Genomic DNA, 25,265 nt, shown 5'->3' with positions numbered 1-25,265 from the left:
TACATTAGTCTAAGACATGGATATGTAAGAAAATTGGTTCAAAGAGGAGTCATCTTAATATCCTATGAGAGAACAGGTGAAAACTTGGCAAATCCTTTCACTAAGCCATTAACGAGACATTTAGTGGCTACATTATCTCGAGGGATGGGACTCAAACTCCCTTAAGAGATTCACGATTGATGGTAACCTATCTTAACACTAGTTACTTATCTAGTGTTAGGTTCAATAGGTAATAACAAGTCAATAAAGTGAATATTACTTGTACTCATAACGGTCCCATATGAGATGATGAGTACTTGTCAGTTACGGAATTGAGGGTTAAAACCGAGAGGTTTTTTTAATAGAATTCAATCTTGTGAAGACAAGTATTTTTGGTAACAAAATATTGTAAGAGTTCTACCTATATGGACCTAGGGGTGGTGTCGCCTCTCATGAGAATTTGGAGTACTCTCAAGAACGTCCATGAATGGAAAATGCACATGGCTATTATCGATGCAAAGCAAGACATAGAGGTCTCAAGTGAACATGGCAAATGTGTGTGTGTTATCACTGATTTGTTATCATGGAAAGATGGTTCAATGCCTAGTGCAACCAAATTTTCAACAAATTTTGTGATAATTACACTACAGTAAAGTTCAAGTTGAAAAACACTGTACTTTATGCACTAATGCAATGACTCTATAGGAGATAGTTATTATTTAATCAAGTAGGGGATATGTTATATTTTAAAATATAATGTTGATTGATTAAATAAGTGTTATAATAGATAACTATTTAATCATGTGGGGGGAATGTTATATTATTTTATAACATAATGGTTTAGATTAAATAAGTGTGACAAATAGTGTCACATATTGTAACATACAAATGAGAGTTACCACATTTTTTATAGTGTGTAACATATTTGAGAGTTACAATTTCAGTAACAAATTTGTAACTCCCAAATATTGCCCATTATTGTGTAGATTTGTTGTTACACAATATTGATTCGAATTTCTCAAAGCCATAAGTGAAATGGTTGTAGAGACTTGGTTTTAACCCCAATAATGTGTTTGGGGGTTACAAAATAAATTGGGAGTAGTTTGGAACCATTTGGAAAATTGCACAAAATTTGTGCTGAAAAGAGGTTGTGACTGTGGCCACTGGTGTTCTTGGCCGCGACCAGTAATGGCTCTGGCACAGCCAGTGAGGCTGACAGCCAAAGCCAATTTTCCAATTCAACTTTGAATGGTTCCAACAGCTCATGTAACTCCCAAAACTATTTTTTAATTCTATAAACATCCAATTAAACATTTGTTACAGCCACGGGGTTGGTGGAATTTGAAATTCAAAGGGTGTCTCAAAACTCTATAAATAGGAGCCTATTGCTCACTTGTAAGACACAATTTTTTCTATCCAGTAAAGCACTTGGCTAGAAAACACCTAGAGGCTTGATAATTCCATAGAGATATTTCCAAATTGTGAGAGTTCCCTTAGTGCTTGAGTTAGGGGAAAATAAGCTTTTGGACAAAGGTTTCAAACCATGTTCAAGTTGGTGATCCCCAATGCTCTTTACTTTGGTGGTGTGAGTGAAAGTGTTCTTTCTTGTTCTTGTTTTTATTTTCTACTATTGCTTTTTCATCTTACTCTTCTTTTCTATTTACTTGTATTTCTTATTTTGAGTTATAATCTTTTATTTCCTTTGCTACAAACACTATTACTTTATTTGTAACTTTTGTTTAGAGTTGTATTCTTCTATTCTCCTCTTCTACTTCTTCTCTTATTTTATTTGTAATTTTCAGTCATAGATTTGTAACATTATTTAATCAATCCTTGTTTATTTATATATTTTTCATAAAGTTTTAAGGGGTTTTTACTATTTCCATTGAGGCAATTTACTTTTTTTTTAACACTTGCATTATTCTCTCGGTTTGGACTTATTCATTTTCATAAGTTTTGTTATTCTCTTAGTTGCATAATTCCCGTCTACATTTTGAACTACCCTCTGTTTTTCTTTATATATATACTTCTTATTCATGCTATCATTTACCTATAAAATTCTTCGTCAACCATATGCCCTCATTTCTCTTCTCAGGTCATTTTATTCCTCATTTGCTAACCAAGCTATGCTTCTTTAGGGGTTTCAAGAGAATGCTCGAAAGAGACTCTTACACAACTTGTTATCAAATTTATTTATATTTTTTAGTCACTTCTGTAAAATACAAAATCATGTCTTGTTCAATATCATATATTTACATCGAATTTTCCTATTTCTAACGATTTTTCCATTCGAACTTTCCTCGATCAACTTGAATCTGCTATTCCAAGTTTCCTGCCTTTTGGGTTCATAGCCTCCCCAAGTTACATCTTCTATTATTTGCCCTTTTTCTCTTTTAGGTCCAAAATTATTTTACCAAGTGTGGTTTGAAGAGGAGAGTTTCCTTGTGAATAATCATCTCTCGGTTCCACGAATTCGTCTCGAGAAATTTCATGCTCGCTATTTGTATTGTGAAGGGGGTAGGGGTTGGAGTGTCCTGCTGGATTGGTTGTGTTGTTCGTGTTTTCTTCATACGACAAAGTGGTCTTGGTTGGTGGTGTCGTTTAGTACTCCTCAGTACCTAAAACTCTATACGTCGAAGGGTCATTTCATCACCACAGAAGGTAATCTTACTGTCAAATAGATTGATCCAATAGAGCTCTTCTAGATGTTACCAGCTCAGTAAGCACCCAAGACCTCCTACCATGGAAGGAAAAATCTCCTGCTAGGTGTCAATTAGAAAGACATTTGGAACCACAGGAACGTGTCTAACACCTTGGGTGGCTGCAGAGTTTGTGTTGTTTGTGCAGTACAACCCACAAGGTGGATATCCTACAACGCCACCTAAGCGTGGGAATACGTGAAGATACCCCCTTGACAGTACCAGGATACACTTTTTCTAGTAAGGTCATGAGCTTGTAAACCTCGTAGTGGGCCCGTTGACAAGCAAATGGGGCCTATAAGTCTAACTTATGGGAAATCGACTTTGATTTATGTGTAATCTAATCCCATTAAGGGAATATTATTGTAATCAACTTCTATTAGTGAGGTTAACCCTCCGGTCGCCTTTAAATAGGGCTAGGGTATCACTTATATAAAGTTTCCAACTTTAGAGCATGCAAAAACGCTGCCTAAATTTCTAGAGAGCTTGAGCTTTGCAAGTTCTTCATCCTCTATACAATTGATTCATGAACTAGGGCTACTTAATAGCCTGAACAAAGTAAATCTTTGTGTGTGATCTTTCTTTTCTTTATGATTTTTCAATATATTTGTAGTTGACAAAAAAACTAGTTAACATTTGCGTGTTTTCATTGAGAGCTTAAAGAAAGCAAGGTTTCAACAATGGCGAATACCAGAAATCACTCAATCACGAATGATGATCCTCCACTCGCGCCTGTTGGAGGACACCAACTTCCGCCTCCCATCAGCATCCTAGAGGTGGTAGAAAATGATGGGTATGACAGAAAATGTGGAAACATCTAGGGTTGCTCAAAAATATTTGCAAACTGCCCAAGCCGAATAACCTACCCAAACCAAACCAAATAAACCTGTAAAAAACACAACTCAGACAATCCAACGAAAATTTAAACCACCCAATCTAATAATTGGACAGGTTGGAAAATATTTTAACCCAACCAAATAAAACAAATAAGATTTTTTTTATATACATATATGTTATATAATATTACATAATTTTTTTTTTAATATTAAAAATAATTAAACCCTATATTTTTAACGATAAATTTAGAATATAATAATTTTAAGCTTGAAAGTTTTATGCTATACTTTTAGCTGATTGAATTTTATTATTTGAAAACTAAAAAAAAATACTGAAGATCGGTTTAAACGAGTTAACCCAACCAAACTGCCAAAATTATTGGGCGGGTTACACTTTTTTTTTCTTATTTGGGTGGGTTGCAGTCGGATGTTTGCAACCCAATATTTACACTGGGTTACTTAAAATATGTTATAATCCAGGCAAATCAACCAATGTACAATCCTAGGAACAACGACTCCTAATGCTCCACACAAGCCCAAGAACCATCAGAAGTTGTGGTCTTACAAAATCAAATGGCCTCCTAGCAAAGAAAAATGGAGACCCAAAAGACTAATACCGCCTCCTTGAAAGAGGTGGTTAACTTGATAAGAGCCACATTGGTTGCTCAAGGGTTACAGGTGATCCCCAGGTCGACTTTCTACCTGTCTCTCTAACTGACTTGGGGGGGGGGGGGGGGGGACAAAATGTGGAGGTTTGCAATAAGAGAAAAAAGAAGTGTTGAGTTATGGAGCCATTGAACATTCCACAATATGTGGCTCGTGATCTGGACATGGTGCTCGGACCCTAGGGAGAGCCCTAGGCCCAGTTTGTCCATGGAGCTCAAGGCATACCACCCAAACGAGTAATGAACAACAATGTGGGGCCACATGGGATACATCCTTTTATGCCCAACAGCCTTAGGGAAACCCAAGCTTGGGAGCACGTAGGAGGGAAGTAAATGGGCCTTCACAAGTGGAACCACCCACTAGAAAGAAATTTATACTTTACATTTTCAATTGGGCCCAAATAAAACCTAACATTTTATGAAAGTTTTATTTGAGTTTTCCCAACTTTTAACAAATAAAATTGGGCCATCATTATAATTATATTTAAAGCCCAAATGCAAATTCTAGATGCATGCTTCATATTATTTTACCATAAACATTATAGAAACATAGAATAACATGACATACATATGAACATCAGATTCGTAAATTAACATAAACACAAAGATGTAGAAACTTACGAATACGCAACGGAACTGGAACAACCCCTTCCTTCAATCTCTCTAACCCTTGATTCATTTCTATAGCGGAGTATTATAAAGAGATAGAACTAGATCAGCAACATAGTCTTCCTCACCAAGCTTTTGATCAACCTAGAACTAGTGTCGCCTGGTTCTCATCACATGAGATAGAGATCTAGAAAAAAAAAAAGAAAGTGAATGTCCAAGAAAGGATTAGATTGTCTATGTTTTTACTTACCCAATGAATCAACTAAGACTGACTTTTGAAAATCCTAGATATCATATTCCTTATATAGGCAACTTAATGGGCTTTATTTAAATTTAAAATTAAATTAATTAAAAATAATAAACCAAAAATAAAAGCCTTGGGCTGCCAGAAATGGACTTGGGCCCAATCTTTCTATTTTGAATTTAAATCACAATTGGGCCTAAAATCAAATCCTTTATATTTATTTATCTTTTAATTAATTATTTAAATCTTTATTCAAATTAACTAATTATAATTTGAAACTTCATTTAATATTATTTATTTATATTGACACCAATTTATCAATATTAATAAATTTTCCCACATATTCTCTTTTATTCTTTAAATCTCATTTCTCTGTAAAATTTACCAAAATTGATCAACTCAACTTTAAAAAAAATCCTAATTAATAATTAAATCAATTATTGAGACATTCTAGATGATCTACTCAAAGGTGATGCGGGGACTATGGTTCCTTGAATACAAGCTACAATAAATTTTCGTGAGTTTATTTATTAAATAAATTATCTCACAATTTATTAATTCCTCATGACTCCACTATAGATTTAGAATTGAACTCTTGAATTCATAGAACGTGTTTTCTAAACCACATATATGTTATCCATTGTTATAGCCATTACAGTCAGTCAATCCTCTATCGATGACTTACTAATGAACTAGGTGCAAATTACCGTTTTACCCCTCATTTGTATTTTATCCTTAACTCCCACTAAGTCCTTTGTAAATGATAAATCTGTGAACTTAATCACAAATATGAGCACTCAATCATTTACCCTTTTAGACTAAGCTATTAAGGAAGTCATATTTTCACCTCTCATACTGAAGCTATAGATTTCATGTCTATGATTAATAATCCCACTCAATTACACTTTTAAATCTCCAAGATGAAAGTATGGGCTATGTAGTGTCTCATAATTTTACTTAGCTAGATAGTAGTAGTAGTAGTTGTAGCTTGTAGTATTTTAGTTTTCGTAGATATTGGTTCAATTTGGGATTTAGTAGGAAACTCATAGAAATAGTTATAGATTTTATAATTTTAACCTATAGTTTAGAAATATTAATTATAACATAAGGTTTGACTAAAATAGCTGTAACTAGAAATATTATTTATTTTAACCTAAGGTTTAGATAGATACTTGTCACATGCTTTTTTATTTAAGGATTTAAGGATTTTAGATTAATAAATTAATAATGGATGAATCTAGAAGCTCTAGAACTTTCCAACAGCTCTTAGGATCACGTTTTACTCAGCCAAAGTTATTTTAACTAACATCAAATATGCTGAAAGTGTGCAAAATCGTGTTTAAAATATCATTGTATGCTGATATATCGCAGCTTTAGGGTCGATACATCTCCTACGGAAGATACGAAAAACACGTCGACTTCGCACGAACGAAACCACGAAGGCTCAAGGCATAGGTATAGGCGATATATCGGCCCTTAGGTTGGTTTTTGAAACTTTGTGGTATCCGAGCTAGAAACAGCCCTCAACCACTTAGAGTTGCTCTTGAACATTTTTTACCGAGTTCTGGACATCTGTTGAACTGAAAATTAAAATCTTTTTAATTATTATTCATTTTAAAATGGGTTAGTTTCACTTCTTGGACTCTATAAATAGGACCTAGTACTTAGCCATTTCATTCATCATTCAAGCATTCTTCAGAGGCTCCAAGTTGCTAAGTTTATTCTAGAGAAAAACACTAGGGTTTGGGATTTAAAAGCTTTTCAATCTAAGCTTTATAAACACATGGCAAGTACGATAGAGTGACATTTTAGTATCGAGGTGTAGATCGAAGTTCTAGTCTATCAAGGTATTCTTATCCTCAGAATTAGTTCATCATAGTTCTTTTATTTGATTTTCTTTCAGATCCTAACTTGATTTTATGGCTTCTTGGTTAGGTGTTTAAATTTCTTGAAACTTAAGGTTTTTGGTAAGTTTCTATCTTGATGGCTTAGATCACCTTTTTCATCTCCATTTCTTTAAAAACTCATGATTCTTACTGTTGGTTTTAGGAGTTTTCCAATCTCGTTCTTGTCTCCATTATCTCGGTTTTTGGTAAGAAAAAGAGGTTAGATTATATGTGTTATGATATGTTTATATGCTATGATATGTTATGTGCTATGTATATACGTATGAATATGTTTTTAGTCACTTGGGGCTTATAGTTGCTTAGATAGCAAACCCCAAGATTTTTATCATTATCATGGTTTAGAGTTATGATTTACCCTACCTCGATTAATAGATTGAGGACCTAGATGGGTTATCATATACTACCTTGTGATCTAACCTACCTCGATTAGTAGACTGAGGACCTAGATGGTCTTATCACATGCCATGGTAATGAGTTAATGGCCATTAATATTGTAGTCCTATATGATATACGTTTTACGTCGTACGTTTTATAGTATATGTTTTATGATATAGTCTTGTGATTTATGATATATATGTTATTAGTAGATTTTCCTTGCTGGGCATTAGGCTCATTCCTTTTATTTTTAGATGGTGCAAGAAACTGAACTTGGAAGGCGGGACAGATTCGTGGCAGCTTGGCATGTGTATTAGGGATGGATGGATTGAATAAACTGCGGGAAGATCGAGGATGACGTTGTTTAAAGTCTTTTAATTTATGTTTTATGTATTTCCACACTTAGTATTTAAATGATTGATTAAAGTTTATATTTTTATGTTTTATGTACTAAACAATAGGTACCCATACCTTATTTTGTATTTCGTACAGTATTTTGGATTTTAAATAAAGTTTTAATATTTTATGTATGTATATATTCCAAAATAGTAGTTATGTTTAGTAGTTTTTAATGATCATAGGTCTAGAATTAGTCGAGGCATTACAGGCTAAACCATAGGGTAAGCTGGTAACGAACAAGTCAAAAGGTTTAAATAATTTAATTAGTAGAATATTATCACTCAGAATTAAGATCAACATGACATGTGGTCAACGTTGTGACATTGATTAGATTCGATAACAACTATACTTATTTATCTATGTATAACCAATATCGATCCTAGTCCAATGTACCCATATACATTCATTCTTATCTACTTGGTCAATGCCTTGAATGAGACATCACACCCTGAATGTGTAAGTAGATCATATCGTAGATTACCATATCAGTGAAAATCCAATGCACTATCTGAATCATTGGACTCGTTCTTTTGACATATAATTACAATCATAATCCATTGTGACCTAGTCACTATAATTGTAACTATTTATATGTTCGAGATTTTATAAATGTTTGTATTATTCAAATAATCATGTAATAAAACAAGAAAGCAACATGGTTGTCAAACTAAATGATTTTTACTATTTTTACTACCAATATAAAATTGCGTAACATGGCGGTCATGATTTTATAAGGGCATAAAACTCAACACTAGGGAACTCAATAAGAGGAACCTATATGGGGTACCTTAGAGTAGTAAACCTTTGACAAAAAGACTTGCGAGAGAATTCTAGACCTAGGCAATGCAATAAGAGGAACCTGGAAGAGGTACCTTAGAATAAACCAAGTGTCGCAAAACTCACATGAAGTCCCACAAACTCAATAAGTGAAGTTTAGATGGAGCCTCGCAGAGTTAGGAGTTCAGGAATGCTCAGGAATAGTGGCGGACCCAGGATTCAACTATAAGGTGGGAATTTTTAAAAAAAAATAATAATAATATAATAAGCCAAAAATATATAAAAAAAAATTGAGACAATAATTATGACATATATATAATATTGAATATCAAAACATTAAAATCGATATTGAATAAAATAAAATATACACAATACAATAAAATTTTAACAAAAAAATTAGTTTTCAACTCATTTTATTGTGCATTTTTTGACACTTATGAATACAATTACATGTATTTAGAAAGAAGAACTAACATATCTACTTCTTAAACAATATGAGTCTAAACAAAGCTATATATTATGTTTTTCATTCATTAATGTTCAAATGAGAAGATTATGTAGAAGAAAATTAGACCAAAGTTTAATCTCTAAACAATGTGTGACTTTGTATTTCTCTTTTTTGGATATGGAAATTTGTATTTATACAATAGTAAACATTATTTAAAGCTAACAAATTAACAACAATAAATATTGAGCCCTCTAAAATAATGCATATATATATAAAAAAGGCCCTTGTTGGGATTTGAACCCTTGTCATTAAGATTTATATAAACTGGTTTTACCATTACACCAAAGCCTTAATTCTTAAATGTTAGTTTCAATTAAAAATATATACACTAATTAATTAAAATACATATATTTTTTATAATATTATATATTTTTTTTCAACCAGTGTGCCAACCCACTCTCGTCTCTATGTGGGTCTACCCTGCTCAGTTTCTAAGCTTGGTACCTGAGAGCCTGGCGAGTGAGAACTCTTGAATGGAACTCACGGAGTTCCGATCTCACCTAGAACTTGGGCCCACTATGATGTTGATAAAATAAAGGCTAAATAAGTTTAAAAATTTTCAAAACATTCAATCGTTATGTAAGGAAGTTGATAAACAATTATATTTAAGTCCAGTTTGCAAAGTTATTAGGCGACATGCAAAAAATCATGAAAAATCACAGAGTATGAACTTAAACAAAGAAGGAAAAAGTGGTAGTGTTACTATAAGTTGCAATAAAGATGCAATGGCCCAAAATGCTAATCGGGTTTAGAGCCTTGATTAGCATGCCGAGAGGGCATAATTTTCTATGTATGTGATTATGTGATTTAAATGCGTGACTACGTGGCATTCATAACTTATATGATGACGTGATTATACTATTTGCATGTTTATGAGCATTAGATATGCATGTGGGCCCTTTACTGTTTATAAGGGCATATTCATAATTTTGGCATAATAAGGGCATAAATGTGTTATATGTGATAAATGGATGAGACCACATTATTATGTGGATATATTTGCAGTACACGGCTCGAGACGATCCTAGTGAGAAGATTAGCGAAATAGTCACAACGAGGTTTAATACCCGGCTCGAGGGAGCCTAGGGGTATCTTGGGAATTTAAAGAATATTTTGGGAATTATTGAATAATGAATAAGTATTTTGTAATTATTTTGACACGCCGGGATTAATTGAGAATTGGTAGGATGACTTGAGGTATTGGCGGAAATCAGGAAACGACCGTTTTACTCTTCGTAATTATTAGAGGGTTGAGTAAGTTCAATGGGTAAATTAGTCATTTTGGAGTTAAGATATAAACTCAGTGGGAAGTCTAGACTTAGCCAGAAACCACTAAATTCTACTTAGTTCTCAGCTTTCTCGCCCTCACACAAAAACGTTCACCCTTTCCCTCTCTAGAACTCAAGGGGAAATTCTGAAATTTGGAGGAGAAAAGTCAGGGATTCAAGCTGGAAATTTAACTAAAGATAGCTGGGAAATTAAAGCTAGGCTTAGTCCAAGTGCTTGATGAGGATTTAAACTACAAATTGAGGTAAGGTTTCAAAGTCCAAATCTATTGAATTCAACTGAATTATTGTTGAATTTAAAGCTTTTGTGAATTCTGGGTTTCGACTGGTTTCAGAAGTTTGATGGGTGTAAGAAATTTGTTATAGGTTAGTTATGATGGTTGGGATATAGAGATAAGTTTTTTTGGATTCAATTATGAGACGGGGTTAGGGTTGGGGTTGAATTTTGAGGCTTAGACTCGAGGGAAACACTGGAAAATGGTGGTTTTTCTAAGTTTGGGGGCTCAGGTCGTGGCCCTATTCTTCAGGCATCGCGGCCTGCGTGCTTGAAGAGTCTAGGGTGCCACTGTTTCACCAGGTGTGTCGTGACCCAGGGGGGTACAAGTCGCGGCCTGTGTCCTCCAGCAGTGAGGATTGGGCCTCTGTCTTAGGGGCAGATCACGACCCTTAAGGGCAAGTCGCGACCCTAAATGGGATATTAAGGGAAACCAAGGTTTTAGGCTCGGGGAGGCTCAGGGATTCAAACCTAAGTGCTCGAGACGAATTCTACTACCTAGTTTAGTAGAATTTGAGGACCCGAAGGCTAGTATTTATTTCCAAAAAATTTATTTGAATTAGAGATTGATAATTTTCCATGGTTATTTGTGACTAGGATTATCGTTAAGGCTCAGGACCACTCTTTATTTATCGCTCGAGATTCGAGGTAAGAAAGCTGCACTCATGTGGTTGGGAACAGGACTGAGTTTCCCTATAATTGAACGTATGTGTTCTGTGATTATATGGTTGTTATGCGTTATATGAAAGTGCAGCCTAAGGGTGTCGGGGCTGATGATAAGCATACTGAACGCAACTCGGCCTAAGCGAGCCAAGATCAGCTAGATAAATAGAGGGCTCGACCTAAGGGTGCTGACACCTGAACAGTTGTATTACTGATTGAGATGTATGCTTGAAAATACATGTTTACCGTTGTTTAGCTTAAGGCTTGTACTCTGATGAATAATTGAATTATTTGGATTAAGTTATTTGAATGCTACTGTTGTTATATGTGTTTGTTGTTTATGGCTTTCTTGTTGAGCCTTGGCTTACGGGTGCTACGTGGTCCAGGTAAAGGCAAAGGGAAACTAGACCAACCATGAGTTGGAGAGCTCTAGCGGCAGAGGGTACATCGTCAGCTGCTCGACCTCCACGGTCGAGGGAATGTTACAAGAATAGAGCTCTAAATTGTATTTTGCAATTAGATTGGCTTATGTTGTATTGACTTTTTGAAATTTGCATTTACCACATAAACCTTGTTTTTGGGATCCCATGTATTCAACATTTGTTTTAATGAAAATTAACCGTTTATGATCAAAATATTTTAACCCTAACCTGTTAGTGACTTTAGAATCACATCTATGTTCAAACGACTTGATTAGCAAGTCTTGCACTATTTTAAAATACACAGTTGTCCATGTTATCCAGGGCTTTACAACTTAGTATCAGAGAGGTTTAGTTTTAAGGGCTCCTGAAGACTGGCTGGGCATGTACACTCGCCACTAATGACAAGCTCGACTCAGTGTTTGGTAACTATATATATGTGTGTGTGATTGTATGCTTAAATGAGTAAATGAGCTATATTGATAGGGTCTGGCCCTTTACTACTATGTGATTATGATGATGCATGCTTATTAGCATTGTTACTGTATGTGAATAAATGTTTAAATGCTTGTTTGCATCTTGATTGCATATTGTTGGTTGAATTTTGATGTTGGACCATGGAAAGAGTGTGAACCTGTCATCATTGCCTGACTGTCGAGTCATTGATTGCAGATAGACTTGGACAGTTTTGTGTTCAAGGCGATCACTACGACTAGCCAGCATAGGAGTTAAGGCTAGAGATGGTGAGTAGGGCCAGAACCCTCCGCCAGTCCCTGAGAACTGGCAGTAGATACTTGCTGATATGCAAGCCAGGCTACAGAGTCAGGAAGAGAATATTCGTCTTTTTGGACAGCAGGCTCTGTCAGGGAATGTTGCACCAATTGTACCACCTACTGTGGCATCACCTGTATAGCCACCTGAGGTTTGGAACAGGCGGGCCACTTTATGAATGATTCAGGAGACAACATCCTCCAATCTTTGAGGGAGGATCAGATCCATTGAAGGCTAAACAGTGGATGAGTATGATCACCTCCATCCTGGACTTTATGAGGGTGGAACGTAATGAAAGGGTGGCATGTACCACATATATACTTAGAGAGGATACCCTTATTTGGTGGGAGGGGGAAACACAGACTTGGGATGTTTCTACTTTGAGCTGGGATGGGTTCAGAGATTTGTTCAACCAGAAGTATTACAACGTTGTCGTCAGGGCAGCAAAGGTGAATGAGTTTATGTGGTTGGTAGAGGGCAGTATGACAGTTACTGAGTATGCCCTAAAGTTTGATAGGCTAGCGAAGTTTGCACCAGACTTAGTGTCTATAGATGCGGCCAGACAGGACAGGTTCATTCGAGGGCTTAATGCTATGATAGCCCGAGGTGTGAGGATGACATCAGTACCTGGGCAGATGACTTATGCCCAGGTTGTTGAGAAGGCTCTTATTGCTGAGGAGGCAGAGAATAAGATCTCGAGGGAGAACGCTGCGAGACGGGATGTTCGCAGGGCAGTGCCTCCATATATTTGGCCCGGTAGGTGTGGAGGCCCCACTGATCTGAAGAGGAAGACCCCTGACACCTCGACCACTGCTGGTCCTGATAGGAGGGGTCAGGGTGCTCAGGCTGGCCTCCAGGGAGGTAGAGAGACATGGAGAATTTGTCCAGAGTGCACAAGATGCAGGAAGCACCATCCAGGTGAATGTTGGGAAAAATCTTGTTACTTGTGCGGGGTGGTTGGACACCTCAAGAAGGAATGCCCAACTTCAAAGAAAGAGGAACCAGCGAAGGTGGACAGCTTGACTCCAGCTTCAGTGCTCCTCTTGACGCAGGCAGAGGCCGAGGCTAGTCCCTCAGTAGTGACAGATCAACTTTCTAGCACTGGCTCTTCATATACTATATTGATTGACTTTGGTGCTACACATTCGTTTGTTTCTAGTAAGGTAATTGATAGATTGTGAAGACCTAATGAGTATTATACTACCTACAGGGGATCTGGTAGTTTCTAGGAGATGGATTAGAGCATTGCCATTGATGGTGGATAGTAGGGAACTATCAGTAGATTTGATTGAGTTGGGTATGGATGATTTTGATATGCTTTTAGGAATGGATTGGCTAGTCAGATTTGGAGCCACTATAGATTTTAGGAAGAAGATGGTGACCTTTGAGCCTGAGGGTGAGGACCCCTTTGTTTTCGTGGGTGCCATGCATGGACCCGCATTCCCAAGATATCAGCATTGAGGGCTAGGGACCTGTTACAAGGAGGTTGTATAAGTTTTCTAGCTAGTGCGGTGGATACCACTAGAGTTATGCCAGTGGGGCCGGGAGAGACTAGATTGGTGTGAGTTCTTGGATATGTTTCTTGAGAATTTACCAAGACTGTCGCCACATAGGGAGATTCAGTTCATCATCGAGTTAGCACTGGGTGCAGAGCTAGTGTTGAGGGCACCATATAGGATGGCTCTAGTAGAGTTAAAGGAGTTGAAGATACAGTTACAAGAGATCTAGATTTTGGGTTTATCAAACCTAGCTTCTCGCCATGGGGTGCTCTAGTTTTATTTGTGAAAAAGAAGGATGGGACTCTTAGAATATGTATAGATTACAAGGAGATGAACAAGTTGACCATCAAGAATAAGTAACCCTTACCAAGGATCGATGACTTGTTCGATCAGCTGCAGGGAAAGACGGTATTCTCAAAGATTTATCTTTGATCTGGTTATCACCAGCTAAGGATCAAGGATGAGGATATTCCGAAGACGACCTTCCGGACGAGGTATGGGCATTATGAGTTCTTAGTCATGTCGTTTGGTTTGACCAATGCCCCAGCATCATTTATGGATCTGATGAATAGGGTGTTCAAGGACTTCGTAGATAAGTTTGTGATTGTCTTCATCGACGACATCTTAGTTTACTCCATTTCAGAGGTAGAGCACGAACAGCATCTCCGACAGGTATTACAGAGATTGAGATAGCACAGTTGTATGCTAAGTTTAAGAAGTCTGAGTTCTAGCTACCACAAGTGACATTCCTTGGACATATCGTTACTCGAGATGGGATTAAGGTAGATCTGGCCAAGGTTGAGGCAGTTAAGGATTGGCCGAGGCCAAGGAACGCCTCAGAGGTTAGAAGCTTCCTTGCATTAGCAGGTTATTACAAGCGGTTTGTGGAAGGGTTTTCGAAGATTGCTGCACCGATGACAGAATTGACACAGAAGAATCTGAAGTTCACTTGGTCATACAAGTGTGAAGTTAGTTTCCAAGGTAGTTGAGTCTTCCTTCAGAAGGATGGAAGTTTTTAGTGTATTGTGATGCATCGAGACTGAGATTGGGATGCGTGTTGATGCAAAATGAGAAGGTTATTACTTATGCGTCATGACAGTTGAAGGAATATGAGCAGCGATATCCTACCCATGATTCGGAACTGGCAACAGTGGTATTCTCACTGAAAGTTTCGCGACATTACATGTACGGAGAGAAATACGAGATATACACCGATCATAAGAGTTTAAAGTATTTCTTAAGCCAGAATGACCTGAATATGAGACAAAGACGTTGGCTGGAATTGGTGAAGGACTATGATTGTGACATCCTTTACCACCTAGGGAAAGCCAATGTAGTGGCAGATGCGTTGAGCCAAAGAGGCCCAGGACAACTATCTTGTTCGAAGCAGATATCGAAGGAATTGGCAGAAGAGATGACCAGAGCGAGGATAGAACAGGTTGTGGGCCGGTTGGCCAATATTACTTTACAGTCTACCCTCCTGGAAAGGGTAAGAGATGGTCAGTTGGATGATGCGCATTTACAGGAGATTAGAGGGAATGTCCTAGCTGGAGTGGCTAAGGATTATTCTATTCCATAAATGAGTTTACTACGGTACAAGGATTGGATTTATATTTCGATGGATATGGGTATTAGACGAGAAGTACTTGATGAATCCCACACTACACCCTACTCACTCCATCTAGGCACCACTAAGATGTATCAGGATCTACGACTTTATACTGGTGGCTTGGGATGAAGAAGGTCATAGTTGAGTACGTGGCCAAGTGTTTAACCTATCAACAAGTGAAGCCTGAGCATCAGCGACCAGCGGGGTTGTTGCAACCTTTAGGTATTCCCGAGTGGAAGTGGGAAGACATTACCATGGATTTTGTGGGAGGTTTACCCAGGACAGTGGGGCTACATGACTCGGTGTGGGTGATAGTAGACAGATACACCAAGTTAGCTCACTTTCTACCAGTGAGGATGACCTATACTGTGGATCAGTACGCAGAGTTGTATATGAGGGAGATCGTACACCTTCATCGGGTTTTTAAATCTATAGTATCGGACTGGGATCCCATATTTACTTCCAAGTTTTGGGGTGGTTTGCAGAAGGCTATGGGGACACAGTTGAAGTTCAATACGACTTTTCATCCTCAGACGGATGGGAAGTCTGAGAGAAAAGTTCAGGTATTGGAAGACATGCTTAGATCATGTGTGCTAGACTTCGAGGGGTCTTGGAGTAAGTATCTTCCATTGATTGAGTTTTCGTACAACAACAGTTATTAATCAACGATTGGAGTAGCTCCATATGACATGTTGTATGGAAGGAGATGTAGATCGCCCATTCATTGGGATGAGATGGGTGAAAGAAAATATTTAGGACCAGAGATAGCTCAAAAGACTAACAAAGCTATTGAGAAGATCCGAGCTCGAATGCTCACTTCGCAGAGCAGAAAGAAAAGCTACGCTGATCCTAAGCGTAGGGACGTGGAGTTCCTGGTAGGGGAACACGTGTTTCTGCGAGTTTCACCATTACGAGGGGTGGGGAGGTTTGGGAAAAAGGGCAAGTTGAGCCTTAGATTCATAAGACCTTTTGAGATCCTGGAGAGGATCAGGCATGTAACCTATTGTAGCATCCCAAAATTTGTTAATAAGGCTTAGGGCCTTGATTAGCATGCCTAGATGGCAATAACTTATTTATTATTATAATATGTGAATTTTTATGAGTATGTCATTAGAGATGCATGTTTAGGTGAATTAAATATGCATGTGGGCCCCGTTTGGTTATTAGGGGCATGTTTGTAATTTTAGCCCGTTGAGGGCATAAATGTGATATATTTGTGATATATCTGTGTTGCACGATCCAAGACAGTCCTAGGGAACGGTTAGCTAGAAAGTCACAACGGGGTCAAAAACCCGACTGGGGGCGAGTCGAGGGGTATTTCGATAATTAGACGTTTTATGGGGTCATCGGGTTATGGAAATAAATATTTAGAGATATATTTGAAGTTAGAATGTTTAGGAGGGAATATTGGGGAAATTTACCATTTTTCCCTCGGGGACGTTTTTGGCACCCCGAGCCTTTGAGGTAACCTTAGAAACTTAAGTGGAATAAAACAAAGTAAAGATGTGTTCATAACTTAGAAAACTGACCCTTTCTCTCTGTATCTCTCGGTTCCCTTTTCTTTCTTGGAAGCTCGGTGCATGTTGGTGGAATCTAACCAAAAACTAAGGATTTTGGGAGCTAGAAGCTTGGAGCTTAGGGAACTAATCCAGGGATTCAACTCAGCTCAAGGTAAGCTCTTAACTTAGTGAATTATATTGGTTTCCTGCTGTTATTTCAAAAGTTTGCATGTGGGATAGGTGAAAGATCATTCTAGAGTTTTAGATTGGATTTGGGGTTAACTCTTGTTAGGTTTTATTATTGAGATTGTGGTAGAACTTCTGTGATGACTAGTTTGAATTGTTGGATTGATTTTGGGGTAAATTGGCTTGGTTTTGGAAGTAAAAATAGAGGATTTTTCTGGGTTCGAAGGGTCGGGCCACGGCATTGTTCTTGTTGAGCCGCGGCCCTCTAGAACATGTTGGAGGCCAGAATGAGGGGTGGGCTGTGGCGCGCCTGCCCTGTTTTGGGGTTGGAGGTCTCTGGTTGAGGCAGGTCGTGGCATGGGCTCATGGGGCCGCGACACTTAGTATGCTTTTGGGCTTTAAAGGGGTTTTAGGCTTAGGAATCCAATAGTTAAGGCTCGGGATGGATTTTATCATCCGTATTGATAGAATTCAATGTCCTGGAGACTAGAATTATGACCCAAAGTTATTTAATGGATTAGAACTTGATGGATGGATATTGTTAATTCATTGTGACTAGGGTTCAGCGAGGCTCAGATTAGGGGACTGTGCTCGGGGCATTGGTGCTTGGGAAGCTAGGGACACAGGTAAGAAAACTGTTGTACCCATAAAGCGGGGCATGGCCCTATAGCTTGTGTTGCAGGGCACGTCCCTATATGATCACTACAACAATATTGAGTATATATTACATTAAAGAATAGCATATTTTTAAAAATGCTATTATTAATGGGGGATTAAAATTAACACGGAATGATGAATAGTGGGGATTAAAATTTTTGGCGCCATATGACTAAAATGCCAGGCGGCAAAATGAATTTATGCCAAAATTCCCTTTCTCTCAGATAATTTTCTCAAGCCTTTCTCTAAGTTACGAAGACTCACCGCCCTCTCCGCCCTCACGAAGACTCACCGCCCTCTCCGCCCTCAACTCATCTCTGCCTCCGCCCTCACGAAGTCTCTCCGCCCTCACCGAAGTCTCTCCGCCCTCACCGAAGTCTCTGCCTCACGAAGACTCGCTCGCTCCAGAGTCGCGTCTCTCTGCTTCTCCGTTTGGACAGTTGTTGTGTTCACCGATCGCCTCAGCGATGAGGAGTCTCTTTCACTCTCTTCCGATCGTGGCTGGTATTGCTCTGCTATTAGTCAATCGTTGTTAGATTTTCTTATAAAGTACATTTAAAAAAAAAACTGGAGCTTTCCATTTCTAAAGTGGGAGTTTTTAGTTTCCATCCCCAGATTGCACCTTTCGATATTGAGTTTTCAGTGACACACAAGGAACTTGACTTCTCTCATTTGCTGGTTAGTTCCTCCAGAGCTAAACCTTTTGCTGCTATTCTTAACTAAAAATTTCATATAATGGAAGGAAGGTCTCAATTGTTGTTGAACTGTATTTCCAGGATCATTTAAGACGGCTACTTAGAGGTCAAGCCTCTCTATTTGATTGGTCTAGATCTTCTTCCCTGGCGAGGACCTTATCACCCAGAGTTTTGGAAAGTCAAATAGATGCTAAGAAGGTTTGTGATTCACTTGCAACTATTTATGCTGTTATTATTTTTTAGTGTGTAATACGTATATACATACAAGTATATAATTTTTTTAAAATTCTTAAATTTATTTAGAACTCTATTTAGTTCTAATCTTGCCAAAACAAGTTAATATTTTCTTTCTTATCTTCTTCCATACTGAAAAATAATTAGTATCTACAACTTCGAATCAAATCAGTACAATTACTATTACTATTATATTATTATGTAAAAAGTAAATAAGAAAGAGAATTTAAATTTGAGTTTTCATGTATCTTAATCAAGAAAAGTATTGATATATTAAAAAATAAAGTATACATTACAGAAAATAAAAAATTGGAGGAAGCTTGCAATGCTTGAAGCAGTAGTGAAATTTAGAAGTATAGAGAAGCAGTAGTGGATAAATATGATCGGAATTACATGATGGTAGCTACACGTAGCTCTATAGAAGAGATACACACTTGATTAAAAAAAAACAGTTCTATAAAAATAGTGAAAAGTTGTCACTGACATAGCCCTTCATATTTGGAATCTAGAGATGACCAAAGAAAAAATGTACAAGGTATGTTACTTGTTTTGTAGCCAATTCAGGTTGTTGAATAAATTGTTCGGACTAATGTACCCTGCCACTTAACTTTTGAAAGCTATTCATGATTTAATACGAAAAATAAAAGCCTAAAAATTCTTAGCATTGATCATCCATATGGCCACTCAATGTCTACATGGCATCTTTTTAGAAGAGAAAATAAAATGTATAACTTAAAATAAAAAAGCAAACTGGCAAGCAATTCCTAAAGAATTGTATTTTAACAACAATATACACCTCAAAAATATTTGGAACTAAAAGTTGCATATAGATATTGTTGCATTTGATATGTTTACATTTGGAACTGAAGTAATATAACACAGCCCCCAAACTCTGGTTTGCTGTTGCACTACCAAAATTGAACAACACACACAAACACCTTATGATCACAACAAGAAACCAGAAAAGAAAGTAAGAAAGAACACACACCATTACAAAACTCAACCTTGCAAGAATGAATATCACATCTCAGCTTTTATTCTTTGTTTTCACTCTTCTTCTCTTGACGAACTGAAATCAGTTCCAAGGAGGTATATGCAACTATTATGATGATGTTTTAGATGGCCCTTGTTTTGTCTCCTTCATACGCTTTATATAAGATATATATTTATAACAGAAAATAATTGAGCATGTTTGAAAATTGCATTGATAATCTTATGTGTAAAATAAATATCACATTAGACAAGTTATTGAAAAAAACAAGAAAAAGTGGGGGTTTCTAGTTTGAAATGAGAAATGAGGCAATGTTTTAGAATGTGTGCTTTGACTTTTTTGAGACTTTGAAGTGGTGGAAGATGATAGTAACACTTCTTTCCATATATCCTTCTATGTTTTTGGCTAACAACCTTTCTAGTTTAGCTTTTAATAAATAGGTACCTGTATTATTCATAAGGAGAAGCTTTTTGTTGTCCCATGACAGGTTCATGTAATTTTTGGTAACTATATTTTTGGTAATTGATCTCTTTTTATGTATTTCTTTAATAAAAAGGGCATTCTGAAACCTCCAGGTATCTACAAATTATAGGATTTGTGCTATGAAAAAGGTTCTCATTCAAACTAGCTATTGCTGCTAATGTTCCATTAAAATAAACCCGATTTTTTTTTTTTTGGTAGGTGCATATTTATGTATATTTCTTGTTTAGATGCTATGGATTGCTTGTTTCTTTAATAAATGAAAGTCTTTTGTTCTCATATGTATCTATATATGTATTTGTTATAAAAGTGATAGAATAATGGCAAGCCATCTACATGTTTTCTACATTAAATTCAGTTTGAATTCAAGCACATTTCTTACAACATATGCAAATATACTGTTTTTTTTAGTACGGTGCCATCAACTTTAATTTATATAAATAGGTTTCTTATAACATTTGCATGAACACATACAAATATGTGCCAGGTTTTTAACTTATCAATTATTTTTATACTATAATTTCCAGCTTTACTTTTACTCATAAATGATCTTTTGCCAAAGATTCATTCATCTACATGAATTTAGTATTGTCCCCATATGTATTCCATTTTGTTTTTCTGAGTTTTTGTTTGTTTATGTTTCTGTGTCTGTCTGGTGGAATGTGTACGGTTTTGCATAGCAGAAAAAAATAGAAGATTTCAAAGATAAAAAGTGTGTTTGATGATGCTGATAATTTGGTACAGTTTCTTTGGCTTCATTCTCTTATTTACCTTTATGTTTGGAAGATTTAGTTACAGTGCTTAGAAGTCTAACAACAACATAAAACTAACCAACAACATAAAAAAACCAGCCTAAATTTCTTTTGTAAGTATAACAAGAGAAATAATTACTTGTAAGGAATGCTCAAAGTTGGGTAGAGTTGTTGTAACTTGTTCATAACCCTTGAACTGTGTATAGTACATGTCCAACTAGACAATATCTTCCACACTAGCTGAAACAATTGCTTGGATATTGTGTACAAAACTGTATTGCATTTTCTTTGAATCATCTGTAACATTAATATTCATAAACACAACCCACAAATATACACTTTGAATAAATACATCTGAAACCAAACAAATATACCCTTGAAATTTTATTGATAAAGAATAGAATACAAACTGAGGCCTCGAACAGTGACTATTTTGACAGTGTATCCACACTGTAGTAAGAGGTTGACAAGCCATGAAGCTTGCAGCAGAGTGATTCTTGATGCCTCTCACTGTGTGCATTAAAAGTCTGGAAGTTTAGAATCAACACGTTCATTTAATTAGAAATTAGCTAAATAAGAAGAAAAAAAAACAAACAAATTAGCAAATTGGAATTAAAAATCAAGTTCTTGTCATTTCCATATACCTCTCCTTGATGATTTAGTAATAGTAAGTAATCATCAAAGGAGATCACATCTCTGCCATATTTTACATGGCAGCTTTCACCTCTTGATAAGCTATTGGTAAAGATCTTAGCAGAATGATTGCTTGGTTTTCCTCATCCACTTCATTCTTGGACTTTCTTGCTGCATAAATGTTAGGATCTTGATCTTCTATCCTTGATCATGAAACCTGTGTCGAAAACCCTTTGTTTTCCAGTTTCAAGATCCTGAAACTTTGTTACTTAATAACAATATCAGAGTAATATTAACAAACACATAGAAAACTTAACAGAAAAATAAAACAAAGAAAGAACACAGTTTTTTAATGAGATGAAGCTTATTTATATTTATATATAAATGGGCCTTAGCCTTATTTGAATTAGTTGCCAAAAAAAAGAACTGTTTGAAAACAATTGGAGGTTTTTTCTCAGCTTTTTTTCTCTGTTTTCACTCTTCTTCTCTTGAGTTTTTTTTCTTCCTCACAATACCCAACTAGCTTTATAAGACAGCTGGAACATTTATACAATGTGTAGGATATAACTACCATAACTAACTTTATAAGCCAGCTTTCTAACAACACTACAAAGATATGTTTACTCTAATTATTCCACATGTGGCTTTCTTAAATAGAAATTATTTTATGTATGCTGATACAAGTGAATGAGCGAAGAGAATAATTAATTTTTATGTTTTTTCATTTGTTTAATTTTGGGTAATTGGGATTATAGTGTAATTGAGCTGGTTGTTTTTCTTGTTTGAGTGTCTTAATACTTTATCGAGTTGTCAGTAACACTTTTTCTTGCAGGAACTGGAGAAAAGTCTGAAGGCCATTTGTGAGGAATTCATCATGTCTGTCACTAAGCTAGTTGTTTGAATATTGTATGGTAATATACTTTATAATTTATAAAGGCTATTATTACATATATATAAATATACATTTTATGCTTGTTGTTTAATTTTAGTGTTCTTAACATACGATTGATACAGGGCAATTTAGTACATGCCGGAGGAAGAGTTATTTGTTCAGCCGAAGGAGATTTTCAATAATACAATTACCAGAGCAAACTAAGTACGACGGTAATAAACTGATCCAAATAACCCAAAACTCTAATAAAATTTTAGTATTATTATATAATAAATCAAACTCAGCTAATCATATGATTTAAGTTTATATATTTTGCTTATGGAATATTTTTAATTTATATAAGCTCCTCACATTCACAGTTTGTGCATATATGTTAGCATGCAAAGTTACGACTTACATGGTTGAACATAATTGTGACATGACTTTTTGATTTATTGGGTTCTCTACGCAAGTTTCTAAATTTCTTTAACTCTTTCAGAAATTCAGAATTGGAGGGAACTTTATTTGCAGCAGTTTGCAAGAGGTATGTTTTATTTTATTTTTGTTAAAATACTTTACAAATGTTAGAGGAGTTTGAATATCTTAGATATTCATCCATAGTGAAGTAGGTTCTGAGATTATTATTATTGTGTGCTGCGGTGATAACGGAAGGTTGAGAACTTGTGTGTATTAGTGAAGTAGGTTCTGCGAAATTTGTGTGCTGCGGCGAGATAAGGAAGAAAACTTGTGTGTTGATTGAATATTTTGAATTGATAATGATTGATGGTTGGTTAATAAATATGGCTGGAATGTTTTCTGATTTTCTGTTAGTTATTTGATGTATATCTAATAAACTTCAAAAACCATAGAAATTTGAAAGTAGAATTGAAACCCATGTGGGGAAAATCGAAACCATAGAAATTTAGTCATCAATCAACTAAATACAAAGTGAACTTGAAAAATCTTAAGGTGAACTAAAACCATAATCCATAACTGCTTAAAACAACTCATTTTATACTTTGCATCTTTGTTATTACAATAATAATGACAAGTCTTAGATTTTCATATAAAATCATAAACATACCAAGTTGGGAGAACTAAAAATTGGTGACTGCTTGAACCAGAAAATTGAAAGACTAATAAGGAAAGCAGCCAAAAAGATCCTGACAGAAAAGTTGTAAAATGTAAAATTAAATAATAACAAAACAGACTTAAATGACCATAAAAAACACATACATATTAAGTAATTAACTTTATGATTTTTTAAATTTATTATTTATTGTATGTTGACTTAAGAGATAGATTTATTATAAAATGAAATTTAAAGAGAAGGGTCAATAATTTTTAAAATCTCATGGGGGATTGTATAATTTAACTCATTTTGTATTTAGTTTAGATTATGTATGTCAATTTGAAGTTCATATCGATATGGGTGCCATTATTCAGATTTTGCTCCATTGAATTGAATCCAAAGCCATAAAAGGTGGTACTCTTTGTGTGTATCTTATAAAGATATGTGTTGTGTGTGTGTGTACAAGTATAACTTTCATCGAATCGATTAAATTTCATCGAATCGATACCAAAATTCCATCTATTTAGTTGTATCAACTCAGATGAGGATTAAATTTCATCGAATCGATACCAAAATTTTAACCTCCCTCCAGAAACTCTTATTCCAAAACATAAACTAGTACTTTATAATCACTGGGACAACAATTTTGAACTATATAAGATTGGTAGATACACTAATATATATCAGATGATGTGGGTTCAGTTGAGACAAAATAATCACTTGCAAGGGGTGAATGTGCAGTTGACAGTACCATGACCCGAATTGGCCCTCATAAACCGCAAGCCTGTAAGAAGTGCACTGTGTGTAGATCCCATTAATGCCCTTAAGTCAGGGTTAAACCAATATGAATTGAAATGTAGTTTTGGATGAAAAAAAAAAAAGATGAGAGGGAAAGTGTTTGGTTGATGAGAAAAGTCTGTATGTTTGGCGGGAGAGAGGAGTGATGAAGAATGTAACTTAGAAGTAGGAAAATGAGAGAAAATAACGAAATACCATAGAAGTAAAGAAGAGGCTTGGACAAACATATACTAACTCCTTACCATCATAAATTTTATCACTTTTAACCATAAATAAAAAATAAGTAGGATAGAAAAAAGAATAGACAAAAAGAAGGAAACTGAGGCTTTTTAGTACTTTTAATTACTTATGGTTATAAAATTCAGAACTAAATAATGGGTTTATATGAATAATAAATTAGAAAAGTTCCTTCATTTTTCTTTCCTATCCATAGATCGATGAACCAAAAAACAAACAACACCCCTTTAACTTTTTTCTTCCACTTTTTCGGCTACCAATCAAACAACTTTTTATTATTCTGCCTCTGTTTTTTTTTCTTTCCTCTTGTGTTTTCTGAATACAAAACATACATATTCATAGTGTATCTTTATAAAATATAAGACACGTGAATAACACTAATGCCAAAATGTCCTCTAGAAACTACCAAAAGTGCATGCATGGCTGGATAGCTCAGTGGTTTTCTATATCGGATTAGCATATATGATCTAAAATCTGAATGGCGTTATATTTAAAGAATTGCAATGAGTGCTTTTTTATTAGGTTCAATCAATGATAAGAATATGCATGACTACAATTACAGTTGACACTTTCGGGGCTTTTAAACTTCTCACCTGGTTGTTTTGTAAATGTATCCCATATACTAACTCCTTTATTTCCCT

At 35.8% G+C, this 25,265-nt stretch overlaps 1 long non-coding RNA gene across 1 annotated transcript; it reads left to right on the top strand.

Moving 5' to 3' along the window:
* Positions 1-18,478: 18,478 nt before the first annotated feature.
* Positions 18,479-22,520, top strand: LOC133816122 (uncharacterized). Its single transcript, XR_009885025.1, has 3 exons — positions 18,479-18,539; positions 18,638-18,754; positions 22,479-22,520. It is a non-coding gene; the product is annotated as an uncharacterized LOC133816122 (long non-coding RNA).
* The last annotated feature ends 2,745 nt before the right edge of the window (positions 22,521-25,265 follow it).

This window comes from Humulus lupulus, chromosome 2 (genome assembly GCF_963169125.1).
Source record: "Humulus lupulus chromosome 2, drHumLupu1.1, whole genome shotgun sequence".
Lineage (NCBI taxonomy): Eukaryota > Viridiplantae > Streptophyta > Magnoliopsida > Rosales > Cannabaceae > Humulus > Humulus lupulus.
Note: the sequence above shows the minus strand (reverse complement) of the source record. Positions and strands in the feature narration are given on the sequence as shown.